The sequence below is a fragment of the Pezoporus flaviventris genome, unplaced genomic scaffold (assembly GCF_033815535.1).
Source record: "Pezoporus flaviventris isolate CSIRO_AGI_PZ_B2104156 unplaced genomic scaffold, CSIRO_AGI_Pfla_v1 ptg000020l, whole genome shotgun sequence".
In the NCBI taxonomy this organism is placed as follows: Eukaryota; Metazoa; Chordata; class Aves; order Psittaciformes; family Psittacidae; genus Pezoporus; species Pezoporus flaviventris.
Genome location: NW_026892568.1, coordinates 1,092,022 through 1,115,998, shown reverse-complemented (window position 1 = coordinate 1,115,998; position 23,977 = coordinate 1,092,022).

Genomic DNA, 23,977 nt, shown 5'->3' with positions numbered 1-23,977 from the left:
GCAGGGGTTGGAACTGGAGGAGCTTTAAGGTCTTTTCCAACCCAAACCATTCTGTGATTTGGAGAGGATGAGACTACAAAGCAAGGTCCACCTCCTGCCCCCTCTCCCCAGTAAACAAGGAGTGGTCGGTGGACAAGACGCATCACCAAGCTCTGAGCAGATGGTGTGACTTTGATTGAAGCTCTGGCTCTAGCGGTATTTTGGCTCCTTCACCCAGAAGGCTTTAAATTCTCTGTGCCTCTAAGACCAAGGAGATGGTGAACCTGTACTTCCCGCCGGCTCCCCAAGGAGCGGGTGGAGAGGGGTGGTGGTGGTGGGGACAATAATCCTAGTCAACTCTTGCAGTATTGGATCACTGTATGCCATTAAAAAACAGCTTGTTCTAGGTCTAATGTCTTCTGCAAACGGATATCTGTGAAGGCCTCTGGCCCCTTCCAGCCCTGCCTGAAAGAAATGCCTGCAATGAAATGGTTTCTGATAAGATGGTATCTGCAGTTGGGTGGGTTCGAAGCTGTGGAAATGCGACATTGTAAACATGGATTTGGCTACTAGAGAGGGCAGATGATTAAATGCAAGTACTAAGGCTGTTACTGGCGTGGGGGAATGTGAAAGGAGGGAAAAGCTGAATATATAAAGGCGATTGGATTGCAGTTTCTGGGTCAACAGTAGTGAAGACAACTGAGTGCTGCTAGTGCTGCTATTGTGATATTCTTGTAAAACCTAAACCAAAGAGTATTCAGTGGTGACACAGAGAGTGCATGGAAATGCAATGGGGAAGGGATGGAAAAGGGAGGCTGACCAGGAGAAAAGGGTCCTATTCTCCAGATCAGCATCCCTTAGGTGCACAATCCTCCCACTAAATGATACTTGAGATATTTGAGGGGTGGGAAATGCAGGATCCAACTCGTTTCTTTAAAGCAAAAGAAATTCAGAGAAAAAAAGAAGTGAAAATTCCCTCCCCTTACCATTTGTGGTGCAGAGGTCTGGGGCTTGGGGGGGATTTCTTCATTTTGTTTTGTTTTTCAAGTCAGTTTTTCAGAACTATTTTTAAAATGTACATTTTATAAAGTTTATCAAGTATTTTCATATTTAAAGCCAAATGTAAATAGAAGTCTGTAAAGGAGGACAAGGAGAAGAAGAAAAAGAAGAGGCCACACAAAGTATAAATCCTGCTCGGCAGTCTCAGCTAGCTAGTACCTAGATGCTACCGGTTAGCATGAGTTTTAGCAAATACTTGCAAGCCTTATAGGATTCCTAATGCTATGGACTTCTCTTTATTTATTTTTTTAAGCATGGACTTCATTTGAAAACCTGTTCTAGTTACTGGCATTTTTCAAGAGTTACCAGCTTTCCGAGCGCTCAACTTGTCGAGGGTGTGCATTGAGGTAAATCCACTGCACTCTCTGCCACCTTCTTTTTCTTCTCTTTTCTTTCATCACCCTTTGTCTTTGCCGGTTGAATCTTAACGTTGCAGAATTGCACTCAGCCTCTGGCTCTGGGAAGCTGCTAGAAAGAGACCTGCAATGTACACTCCATGGTACCCTTTCCCCTTTGTCCATCGGTTCTGTATTTCTCAACACCGGTAAGCCTGGTGTAGGACAGACTGTTGTAGCACAGTTCCACAGCAGCAAATTGGGTTAGTCCTTTAAAAAGTACTGTTATTTGTAAGGACTACACAGTGACTGACAGTGTTTCTTCAGTCCCTGGTGAGCCTGGGCCAAGCTGATGCTTCATTAGGGGCCCTTCAAATGGACTGAGCTCTACCCACAGACTCCAACACGCATTGGTTCAGCCTCTTTATCAAGGATAAAGCTGGCTTGCACAGAAGGTTTATGCTGTATTTCGCTTAGGGGCTGGGGGGAATATGTTATTTCTGCCCCTCCCTGAAAATACTTGAATGAGACACATTGTCTAAAACAAAATCCTGTGTGCAGTGCAGTGACAAAAGCATTTCCAAGGCAGGTGGGGATGGATCTCCTCCTTCCTCTGTCCCTTCTGTGCGAGGTGTCCTTGGTTAAGCACCAAGGGTAGAAAGCATCACTTACTCACTGTGTTTAAGGATATTCTCTCCCAGCCGTGATAAACTTCTGTGTTGTTAGTTCAGCACTTGCTCTTCTCGGAAAAGACAAAGGGTCCAGATACTTCATTTGTTCTCTTAGGTCTTCTTTTTCAGGATGGATTACAAGGTAAAACTGAGAAGTACTGTAATGTCTTTAAATTATGGCTGCTCATGACCATTGTACAGCAGAAGGGTGCTGCGTAGTTGCCATCCCACAGCCAATGAGAAACTGATTTTGTAAAGACTTTTGGCCTGCAGCTATTGTAAGGTGAACAATCTAGGCATCTGACAGTTGTCCATAACTATTTTCCTGTTTGCAGCCTTTTTGTATCAAAGTCTTCCTAATGTACTGCACAAATTGTGGATTGTACAGATTTTTATATATTATGTCTTATTTTATTATTTCTAAATAAATAAAAAAAAAAAAGAGAATGAATTGATGTGTGCAGTGTGTGTGTAAATGAGCCAGGAGGAGGGTCTGGAGGTTGTTATACATTCTAAAGCTGTGTTTATGGCTGGCTGAGCGCAGGCATTGTCCTAAGCACTCTGGGAACAGCCAGGTCATTCTCTCCCTTGACAAAAGGCAGGAGGAAAGGTGATACCACCATTATACCATCATTATATCCCAGATGGGAACATAAACGCAGTGTAGCATAAGGCAACTTGCACAGAAAGCAGATCTGCCCCGGAGAGGCAGAGGGGCTTTCTCAAGGTCCTACCTGGAGCTGCAGAGCTCCAGATCATGAATTACAAGTTGTATGAAATGGAAAAAACCCCTCCGAGTCTGCATGAACTACAAAGAAGGGGAACAGAGGGGATGAAAGCACAGGGTATAAGCAAGCACATTGAAAGATTTGGAGAGGGATTAAAAAATTAAGCAGGAAACTCATCTCCAAATCCCTGTGTTTTATGTCTGCCTGGAACATCCCCTTATGGAAACGGTGCTCCTCAGCTCAGCTCAATTCCAAACACGCTCGGGGTAATCTCCGTGCATGCCTCATCCGTCTGGAGTCCTGAGCCTGATGTTGCAGGCGTGGAGCTGGGGTTTGTGTGATGTGATGGGGAAGCATAACAGGGCCTGGAGTAACCAAGAAAGGACTCAATGCCCTCATTTGGTGTGTTGGGAGGCTCCTTTCCCATGTGTTTGTGTGTGGCCGTTGAGGGCAGATACTGAGGCTGCCCAACCATGACTCAGCTTCAAACTGCTGATCTCACTGGAATGCAGCACCCTGTGGAGGCTGAGGACGACCAATAGAGCATTTCAGTGCAGTTGTGACCCTCTGATGATTTCCCAAACCTTTAATCAGCCTGCAATACTGTTAAAAGATGCCTCGGATGGAGCCTTGACCCTATCGTGAATGACTCCATTTATAAACCCAAATTTACTTTTCACATCTAATGGTCTCTTGGAAAAGCTTATAATAATGATAATAATTACAGGGCTGGATTTAGAGGTACATATTAGCTGTCACAGCCTGGATCTGCTTATTCTCCCTACTGTAAAGAGCCGCTCACTGCTCCGAGCCTGGCTTTTGATGTTTGCTGCTGGGGCAGCAGGTCTCTGCATAGTCTGCCTGGCTCCGGTTGCCTAAATCGTTAGCACCCTCTCCTGTCAGTGCCTTTCCCTTCTCTTGCTGGCCACTGGTCCGGTCAAGGTGGAGTCAGCATAAATACAGCAACCAAACACAGGCAGTGTCTTCTGGTAGCCAGCAAGGTAAGAGCTAAGACGTCTTCCTTCCCACACCAGCTGATGCATCTAGCAAGCATCAAGCACGCAAAGCCCCACTCTACCCTCCACCCCACTACAGCTGCAATGGCTTTCCATGGAAATTAGAGGATGAGTAAAACCAGCTGAGTGGTTGTGGAGTCTGAGTTTAAAATGGCAAAGTTTCAGGGGAGGGAACAGGACTCAGCCTTTGTGATTGAGCAGCTATGTGGGAGCAATGCCTGCTGAGAGCAACAGCACTTTGCAACCGCTCACAGCAATCCTGTATTTCTTCTATAGGAGAAAAATACTGTTTTTCCAGGAGAAGGAATGCTTCCACAGGAGCACATGCTGCTAGGTGAGCACCAGCAACATCGCATGGACCATTCATCTCACACCCAGCACAAACATCAGAGGTAGGAACAGTATCACCATCGCACTGGGACCTGCAGCAGGCTGCTCCTTGCTTCTGGCAGTTCTCCAGGTGGCTCTGAAATCTGTAGCTGAATCCTGCCATTCATCTTATGCTTTGGGTAGACTTTATTTTATAAGGAGTTAACATTATTTCATAACCCTCTCTTTTTAGCTTGATGCATTGCCTTTGCTTTGTCCTCTCCTGCAGGTCACAGAGATGTTCTTGCTGGTTTGCTGATGTCTGGGGATGGGACAGTACAGTGAAAACAATGAAAGCTATAGAAAGGTCAAGAATATAAAAATGAAATATGAGTCTTGAGCAGATCATAGTTTTTCTTTTTTTTCTCCTTCCAAAGTTTTCTCTGAAATGCAGCCTTTAATCTGTAACATTTACAGCTTGTTTGAATGTGCAAATCCAGGTGGTTAAAAGTAAAAACAATGCCTTTTATAGGTTTGGGTGGGCAGGACAGAAAGGGGCTACAAACACACCTGCTTCAGCAATATGTGAGTTTTATGTTATTCTTCATAATGCTCCCCAAACTTTTCCTTCCTTACTGCTTGGATTTCAGCCCATAGACACTGGAAACAGATTTTATTTAAAGAATCATCTACACTGAGTCTCACTCAGATGACATGTGTGTTAAAATGTGAAATACCTACAGAACCACCCTTGGAAGCTGTGCAAAAGGGAAGTCATGAGCTGCAGCAGATTTCCTCTCCTTGTTGGATACCTTCCTTTTTCCACCTCCCAGTGGTAGCAGGTTCACTCCCATATGAACCCTGCTTCCTCCTGATGCAAGAGGCACCCTGGGGAGACCTTCCCTATTGCAGCAGGTAGGAAACCAAAGGTTCTGCTTTCCAGCATCAATATTTTACTAACTCCTTGTCTTCTTTTAAAGGCAAAATATCTGGCTGTGCATAAACTGCTCTTGATATGCAAATTAACTCATTAATTATTTTGCATTACATGGCATGCAGGGTGCCTTATGGCTATGCCTGTATTTCATCCAGGCTTGGAGCAGCAGGGCCATGGGGCTCGCTGTGCTGCCTGAGCCTGCAGGTACTGATGCTCAGTTGTCAGTGCAGAACAAACCAGAGCACTCAGGTCACTACCTATGAAATTTCTTCATTACTGGGCTTTGAGAGCAATCTGGTTGCTGGTGCTGCTCGAGACTAATGAACTCTAAGATGCTGCTTCCACTGAAATCATTACCGGAGTTCCATTTAATTGATGTATAATAGGCTGTTGAGAGGAAAGGATAGATTTCTACAGTTTAATAGCACAGAACAGGGATGAATCTCACCCTGGGGCAAAGAGATTACCCAGAGAAATAGCACTGCTTTAGCTTGATTTTTGAAGTCTTTCAGTATTCTCAAGTGGTGCAGTGGCTGCTAGGTCCCAGAAAGGATGGAAATGGTCATTTCCATCTTCACCCCTTTATTTCTGTGTGAGTCCTTTGCATGCACACAGAGAATACAAGGCAGACCAAGCAAACACTTTTTTCTCTTTCCCATGTTGATACTTGCACTGGCTTCACTTGTGCTGGAAAGGCAGAAGCAGATCAAAAGTTGGTATTTTCTCTGTTTACACCTTAGGCAAGAGAGCTTTGGCTGTCTGCAGTTGACTCGGGATGTGTCTGTGATCTCCAGATGGAAACAGGGAATTCCATTCTTTCTCCTGCAAGAGTCTGGCAGGAGATGTCTGCCCTCTAATAAGAAGCCCAGGAGCTAATTGAAGATGAGGGGAAAAAAAAAGCTTTAAAGGAAGAATAAAGTTAATAAAGGTATGGAGCTGCTCAAATGCTCTCATTGTGTTTCAAAGCAAATAGAGTGTATACATGCTCCATCTGCTCTTTGTAGCACACTGGTCTCCTTCAGGTGGAGCTACTCAATCTGCAGGGTTTGGGGTGGTTGTGACAGCAGTATCTGGAAAAGGAAAGCAATGAATTCACTGGAGGAAGGCATAATGTCACCTGCAGTGTCACCTCCATCCGGCTTTGCAAAGGCTGTGCTGGTGGTGATGGTGCACTTGGAGATCCTGGTGTCCTCAGACTCCCTTTTCCCCTCATTACCTGGCCACCCTGCTAACCTGATTCCATATGGGAAATTGCTCTGGGAGTACCGGTGGGAAGGGAGGCTGCAGGGCTGGTGCATGGTCATTCTTGTATGCAAAGCCAAAGGGATTAAAAGCAATTAGGGAAGCCCTGATTTATCCTAATTACAGCCAGGGCTGGAGCTGTGTTAGAGGCATTAGCTCAGGTTTGCCAGTCTGTCTCCCATTGGGCTCAGGAGTTTATTTCTGCTCTTCTCGCTCTGTCCCCCTTCTTTGTTCTCTCATCCCAGTGACACCCATCATCAGCTTTGACCCTGAGGACCCCTGTGGGTTTGGTATTTACCTTCATAGCTGCCACGGTTCCATGCAGTTGGAGTGACTTAGTGTTTTCAATATTTATAGCTCATTAACTCCCATGATGAGATCCTTGTGCAGTTCTTTAGGCTCGGGGTTTAATGAGGAGGGGTTGCCAGAATGGCTGCGCCTGGCCCTTGGCGTGTTATCTGTCAGCTTTGCTATTGAATTAACTCGAGGTATGCATTGACTAAACATCTTTATGAATCTTGCAGAGTCTGTTTGTCCAACGGTTCTAAATTAATGCAAATCGGCTTCAAATGTGTCAGACCAGCTCCCCCAGGAATCCCTGGACCCCAGCGTGTTGTGACAGCTCTTGTTTAAGCAAATCTGGATCTTTCACTGCGAATAATGAGAGCGCTTTCATCCTGAGTGGTATTACCAGTGAGACTAATGTGCCATTCTCCTTCTTAAAACCGTGGTCTCATCAGATATAAATTAAACCACTGGGAGAGCAGGGAAAGAAAATGTGAGTAGCATTTGCATGTATTGTCCCTCCTTTTCATCTGCTGCAGGAATGGCATCGCAGCGCCTTTTTAATGCCGATACTGCTGTTACAGTAAATGATTCAACAGCCACAGCCTTTCATATTCTGGGGTTTCAGACTTGGAGGTCTTGTGACACATGTAAATTATGTGCATGTATTTGAGCTATAATTCATGATGTATTGTTTGGAAACCTCATTCACACACTTCAACTCCTGCAGGTTTCCTTCCACAGGTGTTTCCATGTCCCTGGAAAGATTGCTTCAGATGATGGTCATTGCTGGTGGCTGTTCAGGAGGAAGCTTCCCAACACACTTACAGGTAACTTTATCTACTCTAAAGGCTCATGGAGCTTTGCTGGCACCCAGCTCATTATCCACAGGAGCACACAAACCCTGGGAGCTTCTGTAACCACGGCTGAGGTCTGCCTTTCGCTGCTGACATCCTACTCTTTTGGGCACGCTTCTTCTGCTGCCAGGCTACAGATGTACCAGTTATTATTTCCACTGGTACTGTAAGAGTCCATCGTGCGACTGTTGCTCACAGCACTACACCGTATTACTTGCACTGACGCATGCAAGCATGACCACTCAAATATATTACTGCCCCAGCACATCCTCCTAACTAAACACGTTCAGCCCGTTCCAACGTGGTAGATTTTGCTTCAGATAGGAGATGACCGCATTCCTCCCTTGAAGTCTCTCTCCTCCACGTATCAAAAAATGTTAACAAATAGGCATAATATATGCCCTGGGGAGCAGAGAAAGCTGCTTTTCTTTTTCTTGGCTGGCTTAATTCATGCTGGAATTGTGTGACTTTTCATCTCTGCAGTCGGAGGAAAAGGTCTAACTCCCAGTGTAAAAGTAGCATGATAAATGGTGGAAAAATAACTTGTTGGCTTTCCTAAGAAACTCTCCTCTCCAGCTCCTCCTCTCGCTGTACTCCTTCCAGCGCCCCAGAATTCACTGCATCAGTGCATGTTATGGCACCTTTGGGATGTGTTAGTCATAAGAATGAAGCTACTGGTGCTTTGCAGGCATATTTTAACTTTGGCTCTCGCATGAGCGCTCTGACACATCTGTGCTGTCTGCACGTCTGGGTAGCGTTCGCTTGCGGGTGCCTCCTGAGATTCCAGACAGCTCACCAAAAGGAAACATCTAATTTATATTGGTGAAGGTATGCGTGAGGTCCTTTTGCTGCTCTTTGGTGGTGGTGAGGGCTTTGGGGTACAGGGTTAACGTGGAATGAAGGCAGGAGGGATGCCTCGAATGGGAACTGTAATGCCCAGCTCCTGTTCTGTCCTTTCTCTTCTGAATACAGCAGGGTGGACAGGAAGAGGGGAGACTGTGCTTGCTCAGCCAATCTTGCTCTTGTGCCCCTATGTGTTGTTTTCTGCACTGGGAATATTAACAAGGGGCCAGCTGCATTGCCCTGGCCCCTTGGCATGGTGCTCGCTGTGTGCAGCTCCTTCTGATGCTCCGTCCCCTGTGACCAAAACGCATCAGGGACTGAGGAAATACAGCCTCTGGGCATTTGCACTGGCATCAGGAGGAGCCATGCTTGCTGCCTCTGCCAAGCTGCTGCCACCGTGTACCAAATTGCCCGTGTAATTCTGCCCCTTGTGCAGCAGACGAGAAATGGGCTTGATCTGAGCCTGTTCTCCTCATCTGAATTCATTCAGATAGCAGAATTAATCTGCAATTGTGTATAATTAACTTCTCCCAGGGTGCTTTTGAGATGAGAGCTGATAATTCAGTGTTGCGCATTGTATTGCGGACATTTCCATCTGGATATGCCCTGTTGTGTCCTCCTGCTCTCAAATGTTGTAGTCTGGACTCAGTTTTGTGATCTCGGTTCATATGCAAAAAGGTGAGGTCACACCTGACTCTCTGGCTCTCTACTTTTGTGTACAAGCGTAGCATTCCCAGTTTACTCCTGCAGGTTTAATACCAGCCCTGGTTTGGGAAACTTCTCTTATACTTTTTAGGCCCAATCTAATGTATCCAGCAAGGACTGAGCAAGTACCAGGGCAGCCTATCGAGCAGCGTTATCCACCAGCAAATGTACCAAGGTCAGTCAGACTTAGAATACCGAAGTGTTTTAAATCAAAATCCTCAGGGATTGCACGTATATTCAGTCTATTACATGTATATTTGGTCCTTGTGTGCTCTGAGTCGTTTGCTCGTGTTTTGCACATAACCACAGTCATTTTATGGGAAAGAAGAGCCAGGCTTGGTCTAAAGGAAAACTGTGCTGGCCTGTCCACTTTAAATGGTCTTGTATTTAAGAGGCTGTAGCACAGACAGCAACCTTTTTCTCCCTCAATATGAATGACCAGATAAAGATCTGGTGCACAAGCAGGGGAACAAAAATACAGTGAAACAGCAGAGGATTGTGGTCAGCAAAGGTTTTGTGAAACGAGATGCTGGTTTTGTTCTTCCCCTTAGGGAACAAGAAGAAAACTTCTCTTTGTCCGTATCTCTTTCTCAAACAAGCTCTGTGACTGGTTGCAACCTGTAATAAAAATGCCATATGCAAGGGAATATATTTAATATTGGGAAAGCAGAAAGGAACGATAGGATCTGTTTGGGCTTTGAAGGTAAATGTTTAGACGATTTTTTCCCTTTAAAATCGGCTGTGATAGATGCTGGTTAGCTGACTGGGAAATGAAATCACAGAGGATTTATGCTGTTAATGACAGGCTATGATGTCAAAGACATTTGGCCTGTAGCCATAACCTTTTGTGTGGCTCTGGTTCATTCTTATAAATAAACAGGACTGCTGCCTGGATTGGAGTCCCCATCACTTGGGAACAGTGAGAACTGAGCTAAGGAGAACACTTAGAAATATGGACCGAAAAACAATAAGAGTTTTTTCCCTTTTAGTTTCATGCAGCAGGGCTGCATCAATGTTGAAAGAAGCACCAGATTACTGAAATAACACCAAAACCAATCTCACTTTCTGAAGCTCCACTGTGTCGCAGTGATTTACAACTAGTCAAAAGCCCAGACACATCGTCAGCAGCGTACATCGCCGTGATTTGTGTTCCTCTTGTCCAATTTGTGGTACAAATAAGCAGGCTGGGCTGGCTTTTATAGTTGTGCTTGTGTGACACCCAAGGTTTGCATCAGGTGGAAGCAGTGGGAGCATTCACGCTGCCCAAGGAGGGTGCAGTGGCAGGTCCAAGGCACCCAGACAGGAGAGGAGCAAACCCCAGGACACCCATTGCAGTAATCCCTGAAAGCAAGCTGCAAATCTGACTGCAGAGAGACAGGGAGGCCCTGAAGTATATAAAACTTTCATATGTACCCTATCTGTCCCCTTGAGGAATTTACAGGCGTAATTTTAATCCTGTTTTGCCAGGTAATGGACAGGATTTGCTTGCAGCTGTATAATGTTTGATACATGGGAGGGCTTCATTCTGCTGTTATTGGTGTCATTTTTCACATAGACTGATCTTCCTTTTGTACTGTGTCCTCTGGAGCTGTGTTGCTGATGGGTCACAGGTACCAGATCTGTGGCAAAGTGAAGCTGTGTGTCTGCATTGATCGAATGGTACCCACTTAAACCCTGTAAGGATCCAGGTCCTCTCACTAACATAGCTACCAGCACCATATGGGTAAGTGTTACAGAGGAGCTTTCAAAGTGACCTGTGTCCTGCAGGTCTCTGGTTCCCAAACTTCCAGTGACTTCAGCAGACCCGGTCTGTGCCAAGTGATGCAGCATCAATCCAGCCCTGAAATTTGGATAATAGTATTTTGTATTAAACAAAGGCAGAGGTTTATTAAATATTAATTTATGGTTTACAGCATGGGTTAAAGTTCCTCTCTTAACATGTATTATAACTTTGCCCAGGAGACTTAATTCCTGAGGGAGGGAATGTTTCTGCTTATAGGCTTTGAAAGTAAAGAGAAAAGTGTATTCACAGGGTATAAATATGCCATTATATGGGATGCTTTGTTCAGAATTCTGCTACATTTTGAACACTGGTGATAATTAATGGCATGAGGTAGTTAATGACAGTGCTTTGCTGAGCACAGGTAGTGTGCTGATGTCCAGGGCAAAAGGACCTGAGTCATTTCTGTTGCAGGCTCTTGCTTTTAAACCCGTGAGACTGAGGCAGACACAGTTGTGCCAAGGTCAGACCATGGCATTACAGACTGAAACTCCAACTATCTGCAGTCAGAGAGAGGAAGGAGATGGAAAATGCCAACGGGGAGGTACTGGGAGAGAAAGATTTAGTGGAAAGGGAAAAGGCAGCTCCTCAGTCAGGGTAGGGGATGTGCAGAGAGAAGTACGGAAGAAAGATGAGTGGGAATTGTATCTTCCAATAAATAATGAAAATGCAATGGGTTGTCAGCTTGCAAATCATGCAGGGACTTCTGGTGACTGCACAGAGATGAGGGAAAGGCTTTGGGAGGAGTGGTTTTTCCAAAGACTCGACAGGGAGGCTGGTGTTTATTGAATATTTATTAAGACTTTGATAGCATGAAGACAACTCCCACACTGGTTCAGTGGCCATCAGACACCTCTGGGCACAGGGTGTTGTGGATAGCTGTGGTCCCCAGGCTTGGCTACACTCGATTTGGGCTGTGATGACCATGAGCATCCTTCTCTGACAGCAGTGAGAGGAAATCCCATGGGCTGCAGCACTGAGGAAGCACCAGAGAGGAGCCAAGGCTGTTTGCTGCACGTCTGGATGCAGTGTAGCATTGCTCCAGAAGACAATAAGATGTAATAGTTGGATTTTTCGTTTTCATTGATTTGGGGAGATGTCTTGAACCTTATCTAGTTAAAGGCTGGAGACATTCTGAGACAGAATAGTCATTTGTGAATGCTAGGCAACATTGTATTATTTCCATTGCTTTATCCCTTAGATTTGAAGGAGGATGGGGGGATCCCCTTGGAGATGGGACAGTCCTGGTGGAGCAATCCTGCAGCATCAGCTGAAAACTGTGCACAAGACTGAATTGTGAACTTCCCAAATGAGAACATTCCCAATGTGTGCAGTGTGTTGCCTCTAATTTAAATTCCCCTAATTTTATCCTTAATGTTTTCAGTCCTTTAGACTTAAAAAGCAGAACTGCTGCTTCTTTGTGCTTGGGAAATGATACAAGACCTTTACAGTCTCCAAATTGGCTTTTTTTTTTTCCCTGAAGAAACAGTGTAATTGCATACAAACACTTCTCATCAGTTGTCTGTAGAGTCCCTGTGGCTGAATTGTAAATCACTATAAAGTGCACGAAAAGAAAGATTGGGACATAAATGACTTTTGGAGCTGTCTAGTCTGAGGTTCTGTAAGGTAATTAAATCAAGGAGACTTTCTGATCTATAGAAGGGTCAATGGAACAGGGCAGTGCTTTGAACCATGGTCTCATTAAGATACAATTGCCTCCATCGCTTCCCGGGTTGTTTATAAGAGAGAGCTTATTCCTAAGCAGTCAATAAGAGGAGCACATAAATCACAGCACAGAAAGAGTTACTCCCAACTTTATGGACCAGATCCTCAGCTGCTATAAATCACTGTTGCCCCAGTGATGTCACCTCAGCCATGCTTTATTTAGACAACCCAGAGATCTGTCTCATACTGTTCTCATTTTATTGGCTTTTATTGCATCACCAATTTCAAAGACCCCCCCTACCCAACCACTGAGGCAGCCCAGCTCTGCTCCCCTTGATCTCACCTCAGCATCGTGCCTGAACAGCGTAGCATAGACAGCTGGGTAGCAAGCAAGTAATACTCCTCCAGCCTAGAGCTCCTCTAATAAAACATTATCCCTAATAACTAATTAAACTTACAAAAGATCCTTTCTGGTTTTGTGGCAGTGGTTACTGTGAGCAAATCTGCCAGTATGAGGTCATTTTTATATGTCCTGGTTGTATTTCATCAGGCTGATGTCAGGATGGATGTCACCATTGTCAATACGGTATTTGTGAAGCTGGAGATCAATATTAAATACTGGATTTAGGATCCATTCACGGAGTTGTAGCTCTGACTGTGTTCGACCTTCTTTGGCTGACAGGAAGCCAGAGGGGTTTTTCCATGTCATTCACTTAAAGGAGTTTCCACTGCCTGGCTTTCTCCCCTTGCTACACCATTGCGCAGCGCCAACCTTCATTTGGAATTAGGAAGAGAAAGGGTCCTTCTGAGGAAAGAGTAAAAATTCATGAGAAGTCTCCAGAGAACAAAACATCAAACCCAAAAGGGCCCAAATGTGAGGAAACAGCCAAGGAATAACATGAAAAATTGATGAGCAGAGCTGCAGATACTCAAATGATCAGAATCCACTTAATTAGGGATGATTGTAACATTAATTCTCTAGTTTAAAAACACTGACTGCTATGTGTGGCTGGGATTTTGGCACTCAGGTAACGGCATGTCAGTTCTCTGCTGTCCTCCTTGCAACACCCAGGAATTATGTATATCCACTGTTTTTATAGTGGGAAATTACCAGCAATTTACTCCAAGCTGTTTCACAAATCAAAGCTGTTGCTACAGTGAGGATGAAATATTCATCGGATATCCACACTGTCCTCCTATTGCTTTCAGAGAGGGGATAAACATATGTGTTTAAGAACAAATACTCATATATGGGATTTAAGTACCTTTATCTGGCAGAACAGGCATATACCCATGAAGAAAACATCAAAGGAGATATGATCTGCATGAGCTGGGTACCACGTAACAAGGCAAACATTTGCATCCCAGCTCCAGTGGGCAGCCCTACAACCCTTGCCTCCTTTCCCTCTGCCTGACTTCTCCTCCAGACCTCTGTCCCTCTTCCTCACTTTTGCTGCAGTGTAATAAACCCTCTGGAACCATAACCACTGATTTGTTTCTCTAAACAGACTGAAGCCTATAGATTTTCCTGCTGACCATTTTGACCGTATATATATGATCATATTACATATATATGCATACACATATTGTCTGTCTTCATGTTCATCATCTGTAAATTCATCACCTTCACTAACCCATCTGTTTTCCATCTACTTGCTACTTTCACCATCTCTTGCAAGGGATTGGGAAGACGCAGACCCTCATAGGTGACAGCACGCCTTCCTGAACCCGTGACAGTGCTTTCTTTTAACTTCCTCTTAGCCCATAGATCTTTCTTATGCTCCTAATCTTCCCGAAACCATAATTTCTTACCCAAAGCTGCTTAAGCAGTTGGAGAGCAACGTTCATTTCCAGGCAATATGTGCGCAAACTTGGATGAAGGCTGGTTTGCAAAAGGAGCTGTCTATAATCCAGAGTTAAATTAAACCTTAATCACTATGTTCCAAAGGAAAGATTTGTCACTGCCCGGCAAACACGTTTCTTAATAACAACATTCATTCTTGCGGAGCACAAATCCATTCCTATCCAGTGGCTTAAAAGGGTGAGCATCTGCACACAGGAACTTTGGATTTTCCCCATCTAAAGCAGTATGTTGCTGTTACGAAAGGCTTATGTAGAAGCACTTTTAAAGGAGGATACATCATTATCACTGTCTGAATCACATTAGCATCAGCAGGCCATGAAGGGCTCGCTAAGGCACCTTTATGCAAGGAGTCGCTGCCTGTGCTGCTGGCAGCCCAGGCACTGGGCAGACAAAGGGCAGCTTCATCCCTGCTGCAGGAAAGGATCCGAGCTGCAGATGAATTCAAGGCTCTTTTTCTTGTGTGACAGTGGACCATGAGAGAGATCAGAAATCAACCTACGTCTCCTGAGCCACCTCCTTGTGCACTAGCACAAGATATTGTTTGTCTCCTGCTTTTCTCAACTGCTCATAATTACACTTAGAAATGCTCTGGAAGCCAAAGCAAACAAGCGAGAGATTTCCAGTGAGCTTTCAGTTTGTTACTAATCCTTCAAAGACAGTTCTGTCCACAAGGCAATACAGAAAGTTAGCGTGTTGCTAAGCCCACTTCTCTGCTTTCCATGTTCGAAGCATCCTTTCTCTCTGATGAGTGACTTTGCGTACAAGCTGACACCTCCCTTTTTGGACTGGGCGTTTTCTCCCTCACATGATGGGAAAACCAAATTCCCCTCCGAATCAGAACACAGCCTGCACAGCTCATGTCATCTGGATTCGTTTCAAAGCACAGGGGTTTTGGTCACTCAGGACCTACCTCAGGTCCGACTGGAAGTCATTTTGTGCATGTTTTTTTTTCCTCCCACTCTACTACAAAGCATTAACTCATGAGCAGAGCATCCTGGGATAACAGCAAACCTCCACAGGCACTGGGTATTTGCATTGTGCCTCAGATTTCTTATGCCTGATCTCTAATTTTAAATAGAATCTGTGGGGGTAAAAAGAGGCACTCACTGGATTTTTCTATACTACTTTATTTTTACATGGATACGAAAATTCCAGCACCTACTCATCCTGCACTGAGTCACTGGCATGTGCTTATCACAGGTGGATCTATTGAAGAAAATCATCCTTATTGACACCTTGCCTCTCTCCTTGGAGCCTATTCATGGATGACCTCATGGAGCTTCACAAGGGTTGACTGAAGACTGGGTGCAGTGTCCATCTAATTAGCAGTATTATCTCACCTGGCATCATCCTTTATGATCAGCAGACGTTATCTGGGAGATCTGATTCAAGGGAAACCTATGGGAATATTTCAATTCTGTTATTGACTTTTCTTTTCAAGCCTTGTAATTAATTCCTATTGCCTCAGGCAGGCTGTAGTAGCGGTGACAGATGAGCTGTGCTCCGTCACATTTGCAAGCTAAAGCCCAAGCTGCTGTGCTCAGCTGGGCATCCTATCCCACCAGGGTTGGTGACTACCACCGCTTCTGCTGTCTCTGATGCAACCATAGCAGTGTAAAGGCAACACATGGTGGTATGGTTCCCAATGAGTATTAAACACTAAGGAAACTCCAGTCCATAGCACAGAGCAGCATGGCACACCAGGAGAGACTCATTCACTTTTTCTTGCCCTGTCTCCAAGCCTCATAGATTCCTAGGAATAAAGCATCTCACGTCATTCTCCAAAGTTGAACAGTATAGCATGAAAGCCTATTTCCATAATTCCAGGGAAAACACTGAGGAATTCATTGACTTGGACTATCTTCTACGAAAGAAACTGTTTACAAGTGGGTTTTGGGCCAATAGCATAGGTAAAAGCGGTGGGATTCCTGCTTGGCTTTGAAGCCAGGGAGTTCCTTTAAAAGACTGGGATTTAGACCAAGTCCTTTGGGAAGGGACTAATGACATTGTTAGGTTCTTTAAAACGTGGGCCTCAGGATTTCATGCTCATCTGTTCAATGGCTGTCAGGGTATTCCCCTAACTCAACCAAATGCTGCAAGAGCAGATCATTCTATGGCAGAAAGCTCATCTAAGACCGGATTGGAGACAAATAAACCTTCTAAGACAAAACCTAAAGACAGGCTGATACCCAGATGTACACGTGGACATTTAAGCCCAACTTACTGACCATGTTTTACATCAGAAGTTACGACCTAGTGAAGTGCGAAGGTGACTCAGATACCAGCATGTGTAAACAGTGCTGGTCTGCCTTGGGGATGCACATCCAACTGAGCACATGTCGTCCAAGCAAGCCTTCTTGGGTAGTAGGTAGAGCTGGACCTCAGCCAAAGCTTGAAGACACACAGATCAAGGTTTCAGACTCCCGCTATAAAGTTCTAGTAAGTTGGCAAATGGTGTTTTAGTGCTGGCCAATTCCTAGTTTTAATTACTTCTGTGGATGGATTGGGTATAGCTGCTATAAAGTGAGGACTGACTGGCTCAGATTTGTTTTTAAGAACTAAACTAAGCAGATGATTCTTTTATCTGACTGCAGGCCAGCAGTCCAGCCCACATGAAGAAAAGGCTAGAGCACAGAGCTAACATTTCTTGGCCAGCATGGCACTGCTATTAGGGGAGATTTCCAGCAACCTCTGTCACAAGTTGTGAGGTATTTATCAGACACAGTTTGAAATTTCATGACATTTAATTTTTTAAGACAGTAATTGCCTATTTCCTTACCAAAATTAGAAGCAGAAAATATTTTCAAAAGTCCTCTCTCCAGCAACCTCTATTGTGATTCAGTTTCTAAACTGAATTGATCCCCTTTACAACAGAAGCCCAGTATGGTCTCATTCTGGTCATGAGAGCTCATACCCGATGACCCCAGTTCAAATGCAGGCACAAGCAGTGCCAGGAGGGGAGCACTGGGTCTCATCTGCTGCTGGAGGAATGAGGTGAGCATGCTTTCAAGAGTGACTAAGGCAGCTGCACGATATAAGTTTCACCTTATCAATCTCTCAAGGAGAAAACAACTTTGCTTGCCATTAAAGTCCTTCTGGAAGCTACGATACTTGTCCTTAGAAACTAGAGGGTGGAAATGGGTTTTCTGTAAAGTTTGTTCCAGTTTGCCACTAAGAAGCTGAAGAGGGTGAAGAATAGCTGGTTCAAACACATATGTACATGTGTGTGTATATGTATATATACATATATAATCATAATCTGAACACAACCTTCCCCAAAGTGACATGCAAAACCATACAGACCATTTGTTGTTTCTCAATCTGAGAGAGTAAGAACATGGACAGTTTGCAGCAGGTGTGATTGTAGGAAAAGAAAGAGATATATTATGCAATTTAATTGACTTGCTGATGTTGCTTCCCACCTCCTTACCTTTTCTTGGTGTCAAGCTACACTACAGAGCAGCTACCATCCACTGTTAGTGGATGTGCAGGTAGGCTGCTGTAGGGTGATGTCCAGATGTGCCTGACTCCATCTGCCTCCTTGAAGCTGCATCAGAAGCTCTTGACTATGGCTACAAGCTTCTTTAACAGTAGTCAGGTCACCAGTCACTGCCTCTGTCTGTGGTACAGGCATGTCTTATGGGTAAAGATTTAACGAGCATAATTATCTTGATGAATTAGTGGTATTAAGCCAACTTCAATTATATCTACCTTCCACCCCTTTGTACTGCATGTCCCAGCTGTAAACATTTGTAAAATGCCTCAGTAGCTCTTAGAAATGGTTGTACCACAGTTAATGAGAAATTCCAGAGTCCCACATAAAACCATGCTTGGAATGCAAACTGAAACTACCGGGCAAAGCAAATGAATTATCACTATTCTCACAAGTACTTCACGGCGCTCTCTGTGCTTCAGGGATCTTGTTGTACCTTCTGAGGTCTCTGAAAGACATGAAATGATACTGCCCCGAGCATGCATTGTATAACCTTCAAGTCCCTGCAGCATAAATGTGGGTAAACACAAGTAGAAAATTAATTGGCATAACGGCAGGACCTGCAAAACCGACTGATGGCAACAGACAAAGGAACACATCTTGTGTCTTCCTCTGAATGGGGTCCGAATCGCTCTCTAAAGCAGTTCTCAGAGGACCTGATGTCAGAGGAAAACGTCTCTACTACTGAACCCCCCGCCCTCAACACAACGCAGCTGATTCAATGCTATTTCTGATGGGTGGTGGCTGAAACCAGAGGGGTTTTAAGGAAACGAGGTGAAAATTACTGGGTGTGGCCATGTGATAACATCCCTTTGTGCTGCCGGGCCATGGGTACCCCCCCCTTGAGCCCTGGTTTCTCCTTGAAACGCTGCTCTTTTTCCTCTCACACCTCTGTACCCAACTGATCTTTTCCTCCTGGTCATTTCAAAGGCTTGATCTTCCCCTTTACGCCTTATGTGGCCCCTCCAAGTTGGGAAAATTGCGGTCATGACTGAATTTGCAATAGGGAAAATGATCGTTAGGCTCTCACAGCTTTGCTAAGGACACTGCACATGGGATGCACACAGCTCTGGGATCTCACAGCACTTCTTGAGGTGGGTCCCCTTAGAGAGATGGCTGTGGCTGTTAGATATTGCTGCGTATTAGACTGTTGGACTGAAAAGCAGTTTCAGGCCAAGCATAGGGAAAGAGCTGAGGAAAGACCCCACTGCTGACCACCTTCACCAGGAGCTTGGCTGCCGACTTCCCCTGCTCCCCTCTCCCTCCCATGAAACCACAGATGGTTTCCAGGTCCCTAATCCACCAGCCAGCACGTCTCATGGATGGGGTCACACAGCAAGAGAAAGAGGCTCAGGTCATGGAGCACAGCATCTCCCATTACACAACCCAGACAGAGGCACGCAGACACTGATAGGTGCCATGTGCCCACTCTGGGGATGGGTCCTTACCCTGTCACCAAAGGTACACAAGTCTCAGGGTTGGGAAAGTTGCATGTTGAGGGTCCTGCCACCAACAAATCCGGTCTAAAATCTGGAGTCTAGGTTTACAGGAGCCAAATTACAGTCAACCCCTAAAATCCCTGCAAAGGCTTTTAATGTAGGAAAACATCCAGTGGCTGCAAGGGTTACATTACACCTTGTGACTGGGAAAGCATCCGGCAGCAGTCAGCTAGTCATACAGACTGGAGCATAATTACAGCTCCACAGACCCACAGTGTGCTTTGGAGTTGCTCCACAGACACTGGGTAATTACTACCCTATAGATCCAAAGCTTTTCAAGGATTTGTGGAGCTGGCATGTGGTACACCCTGTGGAAAAAACAGCAGATAGGGCATGATAGAACAGGTATGATACTGTACATTAATTTCCATGGAAACCCTTGTGGGTAAACTGATGCAAGACCAAACAGAGCATCAACTGGCAATTGTGCCATGATAAGTGAGCACTTGCTGATCAGTGTTCATGCTTGGGCTAAAGGTTTCTTTGTCGGGTCAGCTAGGATGAGCTCATGAGTGCTCTTTGGGGAATGCCTCGTCATACCCACAGGAGTCCTGTGGGAAGAAAAAATGATCACTCCTTAAGGAAAAGTGCTAAAAGATTTTTACCAATTGCCTGCTGACAAACCAGTGGAACATCTGAGTATTTGTCTCTATCAAGAGCAGCAAAACCACAGCGGAGCTGGACTCAATTTGGTGCCTTTTGAGCAATTCAGTGTTTTTCTTCTCTAAATCCTCCCCTCACTCATTTTTCATTTCTGCTGTGACTTCCCAGCAGGCAGCAGAGACAAGGTACATGCTGAGTGATCATCCTGTTGGGTTTTCCACATCTGACACTCAATGAAAACACGTGGAGAGGAAAGAATGGTTTGCAATGAGTGATAACAGCTCTGCCTGTGGCTACCATGGGACATCACTCATATGAGGATGTTGGTGATAATGCACATGGGATGTGTAATGGTGTGCCACCAAGTTCGGCGGCAATGAACCACTGAAGGTTAAAGGGATGGATGGGGCACATAGAAAGTTAGTGGGAGAGCAGCAGTTGAGCACAGGTCAGGTCTTCCTGAGGCTCTGTGCTGCTGCCTGGATGAGTCCTGGGGTGTTGTGGCATACCTGGGCTGAGTTTCAAGTCGACCTCAAGTGATTTATGGGCTGGATGGAGACCTATAAAACCTGCGGCAGTTCTGCATGGGGGTTCTCTGTGAGACTCAGCAGAACTGTGAAGCTCCAGCTGAGCTTTGTCCTGATTTTTCTGAAGCTCGGGATAAATGTAAACCAAAAGCCTCAACCCAAACACTGCCAAATTATGGGGGATGTGCCAAAACAGAGAGTATTTTTAAAGATCTTCCCCTCTTTTGTGGCTTCTGGGATGGGCGTAAGGACACTGAGCAATAAACAAAGGAATACAGAGACAGTGTTTGGTGAACTCTGTGCATGACCTTTTCCACGAGGTGAAGTTATTGTATAAGACTTTCCTGTCTGAATGGGAAGGGAACGAGCAGGACAACACAATAAACCATCTCTCAGCAAACGCTGAAGACTCAATTACAAGGCAATGGCCTAATTTCAAAGTCCCAGCCAAACTAAAACAGCTGCTGAGCCACAGTTGGGTGTAAGGCATCACAGGACTGGTCCCCCTTGCATCGGAAGGGCAGTCAGCAGCTCAGGGCTGCCAGTAAAGGCAGTCTGTAGCAAAGCCCAAACCCCTTCAGATCCACCTATCTAACATCAGGGGATAAGTGAGCTGTAGGTAGAGGTACGCAGTGATTTACTCCCCTTAAAATCTGTTTTCTCTTAAAAGTCTTTTTTTCTTCTAAATAGAAAATTTCTTCTAAATAAATAGCACTTGGCTTAGACAAGGCCCTTTCTTTACTGTACATTGCTCCCAGAAAGCACAGAACCACAGGCAGTGAAAATAGGTCAGGCCTGCTGAGGTAATGGGGATAATTACCCTTGCTCCCAGCCTGCAAGTGGGAAAATGGTGAGATTTCCACCCCCCTGCCCCAAAACTCAGGTTAAGAAGCAGGGATGATGTGTGCTTGGGAAGCACTGGGGCAGATGCTCCCACCAGCTACTGCAAAGCATCAGCAGTTGGACCCTCTACAGCATGCAGCACTTGGGTAGAGAGGGAGGGAAGAAGGGAAGTCATTAACTCTTCCCCATTAGAGGAAGAGCAAGGAAAGCAGTGTTTGTCAATAGGAAACATGAAATAAATCCCCAACCCTCAAACCCAACCATCCTCATTCCACCCATCAGATAAGCTAATGGAGCATTAGCACTTCTCCATTTCACCCTTCCTGCCCTGCCCTGCAATTTGCAAATGGAACAGAGCTTCTGCATCCCTTTGCTCTTGCAAAGCTGCCCATCCTACCCCACATTTATCTGCTGGACACAGCACAGCACATAGATCAGTTCCTGTTATTAAATCAACAAAAACGGTGATGGTGACAGATGACAGCAGTGCTCCATCCTGGGCTGCTGATGGTGACCTGTCCTCCCTGGGAGCAGGGTTTGGTGATGGGGCAAAGGGCTGATTCTGACACTTCCCCCCTTATCCAGGTGGGTTTACAGCCCACATCCTTTCCCATATGCTTGCCCAGGGAAGCAGGCATGACTTCTAGGAGCTGCTGAATGAAATACAAAAGCAGCACCTTCTCTAAAAGGATATTAACACAGCTCTTTCCCTGCGTGCAGAGTTCAGCGAGTTCTCGTGTCCTTTCACTGTGAGCAAATATTGTGATCACATTACACCTACCCTGCAGTCTTCACAGCTCTATAAAACTCTGTCATGGCCTGAAGCTTGTGCATTCAAAAGGAGTAAGTCTAGTTTTCACTGATTCATGCAAATTAAAGGTGAGAGGCAAAGTGTCACTTCGTCTCTGCCTAGCCTCTCCCCGCCTCACAGCCCACTGAAGTCCAGGCTTTTAGCTTGGTGTGTCCTCTAGAATGGCATCCAGCCTTGCTGGCAAGCGATGGAAAGGTCGACTGGATCCTGCAGTGATTTCATTCTGAGGATGGCATCACTCTGCTGTAAAAGTCTTCACCTAATTTCTTGCTATAATTTTATAATCAGTAGCTGCAGCCATCAAAACAGAACAGGGTATTCCAGGAACATCCTCTCCTGCTACTTCTGTCCCTGTATACTCCAATACCTGTGCATTATTCCTCACTTTACTTGCTTTGTGATTTTTTTGAATGCAAAATACATTGGATAGGTGTTGTACGTGGGGAGATTGTGCATTAGTGCCCCTAGATATGAATTCCTCATATCAGAAAGTGGTGGGAGCAAGCCCAGCAGGGATGGTGCACAAGACACTAGCAGTGGGCACAGAGCTCCTTTACTGCTAAACACTCCATCTTCCCCCTTAGAAATACAATGGATGCAAAGAAAAGGACCCAACTGTGGTTGAAAGTGAAGTGTTTTAAAAGACAGAGAGCTTTGTTCTTATCCTTACTGCTCCAGACACACACCAGAGCGAAAGGGAGTAGGGGATGGGGCCAAAATTAGTATTATTTTTGGAAGAAGACTGATCCTGGAAAGTAAATCCATGAAAGAGGAAGAGAAACAAGGGATTGTTAATGAGGGTCACTCTGAGGTCTGGCACACATGACCTGAAAAGCCCAAAAGCTTTGGATTCAATCACCCCAAACAATGAAGGAACTGACTGCGATTACGTAGTTACAAGAGTGCACAGGGTAAATTAACAGTCGGAAATTGGATAAGGAAAGGCTGGGATATCCACAACCATGATGTACTCTGCCACGTTATGAGGGTTTGACAGCAGCCATAAGTACTTTTAGGTGGGCCTGCTGCTAACGTCAGCCTGCCAAGGATATGACCATCCTCGGGAGTATGGGATTACTGTAAACTGCTGGGACTCTGTGGCTGGGCACGTACCTCGACTTTCTCACCACTTCCTTCCTTTGCAGTAAATGGAACATTCAAATGAAATAAATAAAAGTGGGTATCTGGGTAAGGCCAAATCCACATCCAGTTTCCCAAAGCTCTTTATTAGAAAGTGCCTTTGATTTGAGCCCATAGAGCTGAGGCTACCAGGGAACTGAGGGCAATTCCCACTCCTCCACCCTTTAGGTCATCAGGAATTTAATTAAGGGTGGGACATTAGGACCTGTGGTTTTATTCAGCTCTGCCCTCCTTCACCTCAGACTGGCTTATCTGCTCTGTTTTATTGTTGTTTTATAGTGACATAATACACCAGTTATCAGAAACATCCTGGCCCAGGATGGAAGTTTCATTTAGTTGAACCAAACTAACAAAGACCTGGAAAGGATGAATCTTGCTCTGTCTTCCCCTCTGCTTTGGAGATGTTACTCTATAGCCCTGGCTACAGAGTGGGGAAAACCAGTTTGCTAAAATACCCACTGAAGCAGCAATATATACTTGTATTAGTAAGTCCAGAGTCCATCCCTGGAACAGCCATGAGAATAAATGACACAGCAACCTCCAATGTCAGGCTCCTGTAGGGCTTATATCTAGAATGGGCAACAAACCAATCTCCATAGAAATCCTTTACTGCACTTTCTCCCTTTTTTACAAGGCCCCAAGGCTAATTAGTGCCTAGCAACACCTTGAGAAAGATGAAACTTCATTTAGGGTTCACTGCTTTGACACACAGTTAAAGGAGCAGGGCAACAGAAGTCTTTTCTGGTATCTTATATCCTACAGGCACAGCGTACCCGTAAGATGAGA